This window comes from Belonocnema kinseyi, chromosome 1 (genome assembly GCF_010883055.1).
Source record: "Belonocnema kinseyi isolate 2016_QV_RU_SX_M_011 chromosome 1, B_treatae_v1, whole genome shotgun sequence".
NCBI classification, from domain to species: Eukaryota; Metazoa; Arthropoda; class Insecta; order Hymenoptera; family Cynipidae; genus Belonocnema; species Belonocnema kinseyi.
This window is the reverse complement of record NC_046657.1, coordinates 94,692,428-94,703,197: the sequence shown is the minus strand read 5'-3', so window position 1 is coordinate 94,703,197 and position 10,770 is coordinate 94,692,428.

Here is a 10,770-nt window from a genome sequence, read left to right as displayed (position 1 = left end):
AGTAATGGGGAAGAATATAGGAAAAAAAGAAAGAGTATACTGAGTTGTGTTATCAAAAGAAAGAGGAAGAGAGTAAAAGGTTTGAGGAAGAGGCGGAGAAGGATAGGACGGAAAAAAGCTATATAAGGTAGTAAATAGAGAAAGATAAAAAAGAAAAAGATTAAACCAAGATATTGAAATGATAGAATGGAAGAAATATTTTTTGTACTTTCTAGGAGGAGTAGAGAGATTGAAAATAGAAGTTGAAGAAAAAAGGATCGAGTCACCGAATCAGACAGGGTTTAGAAAAGGAATGGGGGTAATGGACAATATATATGTTTTGAACTATCTAGTAAATAAGAGAATTAAAAGGGAAAAAGAGGCAATGATAGCAATGTTCGTGGACTTAAAAGCGGCGTTTCACTCATTAGACCGAGGAGAAATAGAATAAGTTATGATAAAAAAGGGTATAAGAGAGGGATTAATAACGAGAGTATCAGAAAGTTTTAGAGAGAAATGCTCTCTCTCTCTCTCTCGCTTGCACTTTCGCTTCCATTCGATCGCTCACTCGTTTGCTAATAAGTCCTAAATTGCGCTATCGCAGGAAATAAAAATAAGAAACTAGATATAAGACTTGATATAAATAGTTGTAAATAATTGTATATATAGAAAGAATAAGATTGTAAACAAAATATAGATATAAACGGAAATATTGTAAGGAATGGAAGTCATGTTAACCCTTAGGGGACACATTATGAATAAAGAAGAAGAACTAACTTTTTAACTTCAAATTTCAATATTCGATTTCTCCTTGAAAATCGATCACTTTTCAATTAAAATTTACCGATTAATTTGAAAATTAACTTTTTTATTGAAAACTCATCTGTTTTGTAGAATATTTTGTTATCAGCCTTGGCAATTTGAGTGTATGCGTGAAAATTCATCTATTTTGATGGAAAATGTAACTATTGGTTGGAAATTAAGTTCTAGGCAAAAAATTCATATTATCGATTGGCAAAATCAACTGTTTTCTTGGAAAGTAGTTTGCATCAAGCTTTGTGTGATCTGTAACGAAGCAGGAGAGAGAACATGCCATAGTTTTTAAACGACCCCTGTTTCACATTTCCAGTTAAAAACTTTATTTACTTTTTGCAGCAAATTGTGGAATCCACGCAATAAAAACCGCAACGTAAATACGATGTCTTCGCTGGAAAAATACACGGGCGATTCTGAGTTGAGGCTCTCAAAAGCAGCCAATAATTCATCGAAGCAAAATTGGAAATGCAGGAGGATCCATGGTGAGTATTGAAAATACTCAAGAGCGAATTTAAATAATAGGTTGGGTACCGTACTTAAATGAAGTAATAGCTAAAGGGAAAGAACATATAATCCGTTAAGTATTTTAAGTAAGGTCCCTTGAGCGTGTGCTAAGATAGTATTCGTAGTCCTTATACATCTTTAGCGAATCTTAATTAATTTTCTGTAAGATATATTTTATTGTTATTCATAATTGTCTGTTATCTCAATAAAGCTGAGCGCGCGTATTTCGGATCTCACTCTTCGTACTCGATTTTGTCGAAAATAGTAACTATTCTACGTTATGCTCAATAAGGTGAGCCGAAAAAACAAGAATTTTTTATTTTGATTGTGGTTCGGAAAAATCTGTTTCTATGTATGAAAATCAGTTCCCAAGATTATTTCAGATTTTTAAAACCATATTTTCAGTTAGCAGAAACTGTTTGAAGTTTAAAGCTTTCAAAACAGTGATTTTTTAAATATATTTCAACGTTCCGTCACTATTTGTTCATCAAATTAGCTTTTATTGTACGAATTCATTTATTTTGATGTAACAAAGGATTTTCGAAAAATTTTATTGCAAAAAAAAATTCTGGTGATGAATGTAGTTACGTAGAATATAAGTTTTATTTAAAAGTCAAAGTTTTGAAGATAATCAAAAATGGTACATAATAATTTTTAAAAATATATCTTTTTAAATATTATTTTCATGCATCTTTTAGGACTTAAAAATACATCTAAGTATAGAAGAAAAAGAGAAAATAAATGGAATTGCGATTATCGCATATCATTTTGTAAAATAATATTTTCCCAGCTTCAAAAAATGATCGTTTTGCGAGCAATTTCGATGTTTTCAATAGAGTTTGCCATAGCTAGGAAAAATCTGTTTCTACGTATGAAAATAAGTCACCATGATTACTTCAGATTTTTAAAACGATATTTTCAGTTAGCAAAAACTGTTTGAAGTTTGTAACTTTTAAAACAGTGATTTTTTAAACATATTTCAATGTTCGGTCACCATTTGTTAATTGAATTAGCTTTTATTGTACTAATTCATTTATTTTGATATAGCAAACGATTTTCGAAACATTTTATTGTTGAAAAAAATTCTTCTGATGAATCTAGTTACGTAGAATATAAGTTTTATTTGGAAATTGAAGTTTCGAAGATAATCAAAAATGGTATGGCCTGAAAATAAATATAAGTCTTTTCCTTCTGAAATTGACTTATGTTCTGGTTCTAAAAGGCCCCTGAAAAGGATTTTTTTTAATATATCAAAAATATCACTCTTTTCAAAGTTTCACACTTCAACAAGTTTCTGCTAACTGAAGATATCGTTTCCAAAATCTGAAAAAAATCATGAAAACTCATTTTGATATATAGAAAAATATTTTTTCTCGTCATAATCAAAATTTGAAAATGCAGTTTTTTCAGCCCACCCTAATGTTCAACTGTATTATATTAAATATATATGATATTTATTTCTATAAATGGATCTGGAGCTACTTATCCCAAAATTGCAAAATAATGAACAAATTTTATTTTTCCTGGTACTTTACTATTGGTACTGTATTTTGTGTTAATTTTCATTCTCAGCGCTACCCTGAAAAATGTTTTCATGTATACATATTTGTAGATATAATGAACTTTTTCTTAAATAAACTTTGTTTCTTAATTTTTCTTCGAACCTTGTCTCATTCTTCCAAAAATTTATTTCTATTTTTCATATTTCTTGCTAATACAAAAAATCTATGCATCCTATCAAAAAAGAATTGATAACTATTTTTAGAATGAACAACTTTTTTTTACTCTTTTTTATAGCTTATGTCGTTTTGCCAAAAATTGAATTTAAAAATCTTAATTTTTTGCAATAAAAGTAGAAAATACACACCCTATCATAAAATGATTTATAATAAATTTTTAGACCTTTCTTTGGTTAAAGAACTTTTTCCCAATTATAGTTTTCCTGTCTTCTGTTGCTCTTCCAAAATTTCAAGTTTTTTACAATTAAAACGAAAACCACGCAGCTTTTTCAAAAATCAATAATAATAAATTTATAGATTTTTCCCGCTTACAATTTTTTGTTTATTCATTTTTTTCCATACCTTGCATAGTTTTACCGCAAAATGAATATTTGTGTTCGGTTAAAATCAGAACCATTTGTAAAAAAAATGAATTTTCGGTTTTAAAAGGAAATTCTAAAAGTTTTTATGATAATCTTGTAGAGCCTTCAAAAAGGACGAAATCGACGTTTTTATTCTCTTGACTTACTTTTATACCGTTTGGTTTTCATTATCTCGTATGTTACCGCAGTCGGTAAAGTTGGATGCTGTAAAATGTAAAAATGAAAAATTCAACGACTCCAATGAAATTTTTACAATCTACTTGCTAATTAAAATTTTTTCTTTCTTTTTTCACGTTAATTTTAATTATTACATACATTTAGTAACATTTATTTGCCAAATTGAATTTTACTTTTAAACTTCGCGCGCAACATACTACTCGAGCTATTATGGATGCGCTTGAAGTCACCTTCAGTAGAACATAATGACATTTTTTCAATTTTTAACACTGCAAAATAAAGTATTGCGATTACTCCGTAAGTTTCTAATAGAAAATTTAAGGTAGAATCTGAATTTCATCAATTTAAAAGTTTACCTTGCTGTTTTTTTAAGTTTTTCAAAAAGGAACCGCATGTGGACCCAACGGGATCTTTACGGGTACTTTGTAGAGGCTCCATTCGGTTCCTTCGGTCCGCCAGGGTGTCTACAGAAATGTCATCAATTTCAAAAAATTTCAGAATTTTTTAGTGGTTATAGAGTTACTACAATTTATATTTACAAACAAACAAAAAAACTCTTCTTAAAAAGCTATATTATTTTAATATGTATTTATAAATAACACTGTTATTCGTGAAATACTTTCAACTATCTTCAGTTTCCAAAACAAGCTCCAACAAACTTTTGTTAAGAAATGCAACTATACCGAAACGCGTCATCTCAATAAGATCTTGAAATAACTGAATAATTGCTAATATATTTCGTTCGAAAATTAAAACAACTTTCTTGAAAAATCATCTTTTATCGAATATTCAACTGTTTTGTAGAAAATTTGTCTTTTTGGATAGAAAATTCGTTCTTTTTGATTAAAAGTTTTATCTTTTTTGTAGAAATGTCATCTTTTGTTTGAAGATTCATCTTTGATGGTTAAAAATAAACTGCTTTGTTGAAAATTTAACTTTATTCTGCAAAATTCAACTATTTTGTTGAAAATGCGTCTCTTTTTGATCAAAGTTAATTCTTTTTTGTATGAAAAATAATTTATGTGGTTAAAAATTCAACTTTTTGATTGAAAAAAAAATTGTTTTAGGTTAAAATTTAGTCCTTTCTTTCTGAAATTGCACCTTTTCGTCGAAAACTCAACTATTTGATTAAAAATGCAAAATATGGTTAAAAATTTGATTATTTTGTGAAAAATTGAACTTGCTTCGTAAAAAAAAACAATCATATTCTGTTTCATAATTTAACTAATTTGTTGAAAAATCTTTTTCTTTGCTCGCTAAATCAACTGTTTTTTTTGTTTCGTCCTTTTAGACAGAAAATTCATCCCTCTCGACTGAAAATTGGTCTTTTTTATTGAAAATTTATCTTTTTGATCGAAAATTAAACTGTATTTTTGAAAATTTGTCTTTTTGGCTGAAAAATGCATATTTTGCTGAAAAATACTAATCTATTTTCTTCGAAAATTAAAACTACTTTCTTCAAAAATCATCTTCTTTCGAATATTTAATTTTTTGGATGAAAATTTGTCTTTTTGGACAGAAAATTCGTCTTTTTTAATTGAAAGAATAGCAACTGTTTTTGTTCGAAATTTAATCTTTTTTTAAAATTCGATCATTGGTTTGGAAATTTAACTATTTGATTAGAAGTGGGACTATTTTATTAATAGTTTAATTATTTTTTTAAAAATTGTAACTATTTTGTTTAAAAAATCATACTTTTTGGTCGAGAATTCAACTGTATTATTGAAAATTCATCTTTTTGGTTAAAAATAGAACTTTTTTTGAAAGGTGTGCATAGGACTCAATCCAAAAAAACATGCCTTTCGGCCATTTTCAAAAAATTGTAAATTGCTCGAAAATTAAAAAAAAATTATTATTATTCCGTAACAAAAATTGTACATAGAAAAAAATCGCCATAATTTTTGAAGCCATAGGGAAATTTTCGACTAATTTGATCATTTTCACTCCGCCCTAATATATAATGTATACATATTAATATAAGTATATTATTTATATTATATAAATATTATATATATATATATGTGTGTGTGTGTGTGTGTGTGTGTGTATGTATATAAATCAACTGACAATACGTACCTGCTTGCAAAAAATAAATTTTCTGAAATATTTTCATTGAATTTTAATTTTGTCAATCATATTACTAATTAAATAATTGATTAATTAATTAGCTGAATATATATTTTGGCATTTTTTAGTTTTCTATCTGTTAAATAGAAATATGAAAATAGAGTTGTATGCATGTATGTATTTAATCTCTCCCTTTTACGGGTTTGAGGGCCTCCGCTCCCTGTACATTTATTTACAATTCCATCCTTAGTCTAACTTAACTACTACTTATATTCTACTCTTTCGCATTACGTAGAATAAACATTAGTAACAGTAGTGATATTAATTCCTAAAATGAGCGAGCTTCAAGGGCTTCCGTTTCCTCTTATCATAAAAAAATGCATTTTCCACGATATTGAAAACAATTTTCGTTTTTTACTGTCTCTTTTCAGGATCACCCGTTTGCCTCTACCCTACTCCCTTGCTTTCCCTTACTTCATCCAATTTCTTCATCCAAATCACTCTCTGTCCACTACCATCTAAGATCCATCTTACACACTCATCCACACTTAACTGTCCCTCTTCCTCTCCTGTACATCTCTCTAATACATGTGCCCAAGACTCCATTTCGTATCCACATACTCTGAATAAATTCTCCTCTTCATCCATCCAATATCTGCATGCTCTCACTCCTTCTCCCATTCTGAACCGTACAACCCTACTCCATTTTTCATCCTTTTTTATTTTTTGCAGATATTCTGGTTCCGTCAACCCTTTGACCATCATATACCATCTATTGTACCTCGAATCTATAATATGTGTCCATCTCTATTCTCCTTGTTTAACCAAATGGCTCTAACTCTATGTCCTGCCACTTCATAACCCCTTCTCGAATATTATACACCCTTCTCATTTTTCTCCTTTCTTCCTCCCATTTTGAAATTCCCACATTACCTCTCCCTTCATTGTTCCGAATTTCGCCGAAACATGCTTGTGCAATTTTACTTCCCTCTCCCCTTTTTAACTTCTCTTCAAACCTCCATGCTCTCTTAATTTGTCTAGTAACCATATTTTCTCTTCCTAACTCTTCTTTTAACATATATCCTGGACAACTCCAGCTAACCCTCATTACCCACCTCATAAATCGCTCATGCATGCTCTCTACTTTCCTATGTTCCTTCCATCCCCAGATCTCCACACCATAACACAACACCGCCCACACCAACGCATCAAACAACCAGACCCTCATTCTCCAGTCGTTCTTGAACCTTCTCTTTGCTATGCTAGAGAGTATAGTTTGCTATTACCCAAAACCGTTCCTCCTTTCCCTTTCAACTTTAGCTTCTCCTCTAAGTCTGCCAATAGGATACTAAATAGTAACGGACTCAACGGGCACCCTTGCCTTAGACCTCGGCCTGTACAGAAAACCTGACATTTTTTCTTTCCCTTTTTCACCCTAATCCTGGTTTCAGTAAAAATTTCCTTTATCCTCTCCACTAACTTTTCCTCTACGCCCCTCTCTTTCATTGCCTGCCATAGTACTTTTCTGTTCACTGAGTCAAACGCTGCTATGAAGTCAACGAACAAAGCTCTCTTAGTCTCCCTTTCTTTCCAAATTTCTGTTAACTAAATAGTTAAGTACGTAGATGTTGTCTATAGTTCCCATCCCTTTTCTAAATCCCGTCTAATTATGTGGGATACTTTCTTTTTGTTCTACCTGACTTTCCAACCTATTTCTCAAGATTTCTGCATATATTTTATAGCCGACTGACATAAGAGTGATCCCTCTGTAATCCTCTACCTTCTTTCCTTCCCCTTTCTTGACAAGCGGTACCACCAGTCCCGTCGTCCACTCTTCCGGCCAACCTTCCCCTTTCCATACCTTGTTGCAGATCTTCCACATCCCATCCCTAATCCTTTCTCCCTAACGCTTCTTTCTCCATCCCATCTTCCCTCGTCGCCTTGTTTCTTTTTAACCTATTTATTTCCTCATCCACTTCTTCTCTTGTTATCTCGTTCCCTTCCTCCATTTCTCTTTGGACTATCCTACACTTTTCCCCTTTGATCTTATTTTGCTCTCCCCCTAATAGACCCTTAAAATAATGCGTCCATTCCTCCATTTCTATTTCTTCGTTAACGCCCTTCCTTTCCCTCTACCCATATTTATCACATCCGACACCCTACCTTCTTTGATCGCTTTTTCTACCTCTGCTTTATATTCTTCCTTTTCCCTTTGTCTTTTTATTTCCAGCATCTTCTCATGTTCTTTTTTCCTCCTGTTATACTCCTCCTTCTCCATTTCCCCTCTTCTCCATTTGCTCACACACTCTTTTATTCTCTCTTTACTCTCCCAGCATTCCTCGTCCTACCAGCCTCTCTTTCCCCCTACTCTTTCTTCATTAGTACTCAGCTCATCCTTTACCTTTTCAATGGACCCCTTCAACCTTTTAATTAACGAATCTATTCTCTCCTCTTTTTCATACCTAACCTTCTCCTTTTCCATCATTTATTTAAACTCTTTTAATTTATCTACCACCCCGATTCCCATTTTCGTGTTTATTTCGCACCCTTTTTCCTTTCTACCTCTGCCGCGCTTACTGACGCCTCTTCTTAGTGTAACTATGACCGGGAAGTGCTCGGACCCTATCTCATTCCCTACCTTTATACTCCCTATCATATGCCGCATTCTTTCTTCAGCCAAGATGTAGTCTATTACTGTTGCTCCCTTTCCTATGAATGTGATCTCCCCTTCCTCATCTCCTTTCATATTGCCATTGCATATAAACCGTCCTGTTTCTCCTATCATGTCTAGTAATTTCCTCCCCTCCCTGTCCGTCTCTCTATATTTGGAGTTCCTTATAAATGCCTCCTTTTCTTCATACCATAACCCCCCTCCCTTGTTCGCCAGTCGATGCATTTAAGTCCCCTCCTATTAAAACCAATTCTTCCTTCTTTTCCTCCATTTACCTCCTTATTACTCACCAGACTTCCTCTTTCCCTCTTCTTCTATATACACATACCACTGCTATTTCTACTTTCCCAATTATAATTTTTCTTATCATTGTTACATCCTTTTCCTCCATGTCCCCATCTTTTCTCCCTTTTACTGCGAATTCTTTTTTCACCCCTGACACCATGCCGCCCATCCCTCTCCCTTTAACGTGTTCTTTTCTTGCTTCTTGCATTGTCCACACATAACCTTTCAGTAACAGCTTTTTTATTCCCTTCCAGTCCTTCTCATTTGCCAAAGTTTCACTCATTATAATTACATCCCACTTTTCTAACTCCTCCCAAAATCCTTTATTCTTGTTCTTCAACCCTGACACATTCCAGAAAGCTATTTTCACGTTTCTCTCTTCCCCTCCCTCTTCTTTCCTCTTCACTTAGTTTCCCCTTTGCCGTTTGGAAACCCCTCTGATTGATTCTAGACTCTTTTTCGTCTCCCTTGCCCCTACCTTTCTCAAGACTTTTTGCTTTTTTCCTTAATTCTTCTAATTCTTCATCCCAGCACCATTCCTCCCCATTTATCTATAACCTGCCTCTCCCTATCCACACCATATGGCCCCTTTTCCTCTATACCCAAGCCCTCTGCTCTATTTGCTATCTCCTTTTCCTCTCCCTCCATGTCAGATATTCTTCAAATCTTTCTCTTCTTCCTCTCAATAACTTTTTCTCTCCATAATTTTCTTTTTCTCCTCCTCACTCCCCACTTTTACTAGAAACATTCCTTCTTTTCCTTCCTTTGTCCCTCCTATACTCTTGACTCCTCTACCCTTACCTGCACTCTAATATCTCGCAAAATATTTGTTATTTCCACTTCTCCTGTTTCACTCTCCACTTTTAATCTCTTAACTAGTATGTTATTTTTCCTCTTTGCCCTTTTTTCCTCTTCTAATCTTCGTTCGATCTCACTGAGTCTTTTCTTCAATCTTTCATTCTCACTTCGGACGTTCTTTTCATTCCCTTTAACTATTTCCTTATTTTCTGTCTTTTCCCCCATATACTCATTCCTAATTTCTAGACTTGATACCCGTTCTTCCAACTGTTTTATTTCTCTAGATCTCTGTTCGTCAACCTCTCTCTGTCTATTCTCAATGCTGTCTAGCTTACCCCAAACCTTGTCTTTCTCCTCCTTCCAACGTTTATCCCATTCTTCCCATTTTTCTTTGACCTTTTTCACTTCCCCCCTTACATCGTTTCCCTGCCTATTCATATCCCTATTCATGTCATCCAATCTCTTTCTTGTTTCCTCTCTAAACCCTTTAATGAGAGCTTCTAATTTTTCAAATATCCCCCCATCCCCCCTATCTGTCTCTGGTGTTTTCCTTTTAATTCTAACTCTCTTGTTCTCCTGGTCCCTTTCTGCCTTATCTTCCCCGGCCACTCTTTTCCTTTTTTCCTCCCCTTCACTGCTAATCGCGCTTGCCCTTTTTTGCCATTCGTCCATACTTCTGTTCGAACCCGCGTTGCCTAGCTTGTTAAGGCGCTGTAAATTTGAGGATCTTCCGCGTTGCTTGCCCGTACCTGAGTCCGCTACCCTCCCCACCCGGGTCGACTTCTCGGCACTTTCATCACCGCTGCTGTCACTGCGATTAACGTCACCCATCCCTTCACTTCCAATGCTTTCAGCAACGTCAGCTGTTGCAGACACGACGATTTTCTGCTCTGTGCGATCGTCCAGTAACGGTTGCCTTCTTGCGCCAGTTTGTGAACTTCGCGTCGTTGGCATCCTACTTTACCCAAAGCTCCGTGACGTTTCCCGCCTTTATTTACTACTTCTTGCCCCCCTGACCAAACAACTATTTTTTCACGGCTAACCTCAAAAACTTCACACGCTCCAAATTTTCACTTCAAACCACTCACTTTCACCCTTCACGCCTTTGCCTTCACTCACCCTTCTTCCTTTACACTCAATCTCCGCACTTTCTGCCTTTTCTGCATCCACTCACCCTTATTTCCTTCACCAAAGCCAAAAATACACCACTTGACAAAAAGAGATCTTTCGCAATCGGTACCGGAAACGGAAGCCAATATGAAAGTAGAGTATACTTCTTCATTGTCCGCAAATCTCTTACCGCCAAGCCATTTTTTGAGGTTAGGAAACAGAAAATAGTCACTCGGGGCTAGGTCTGGAGAGTAGGGAGGGT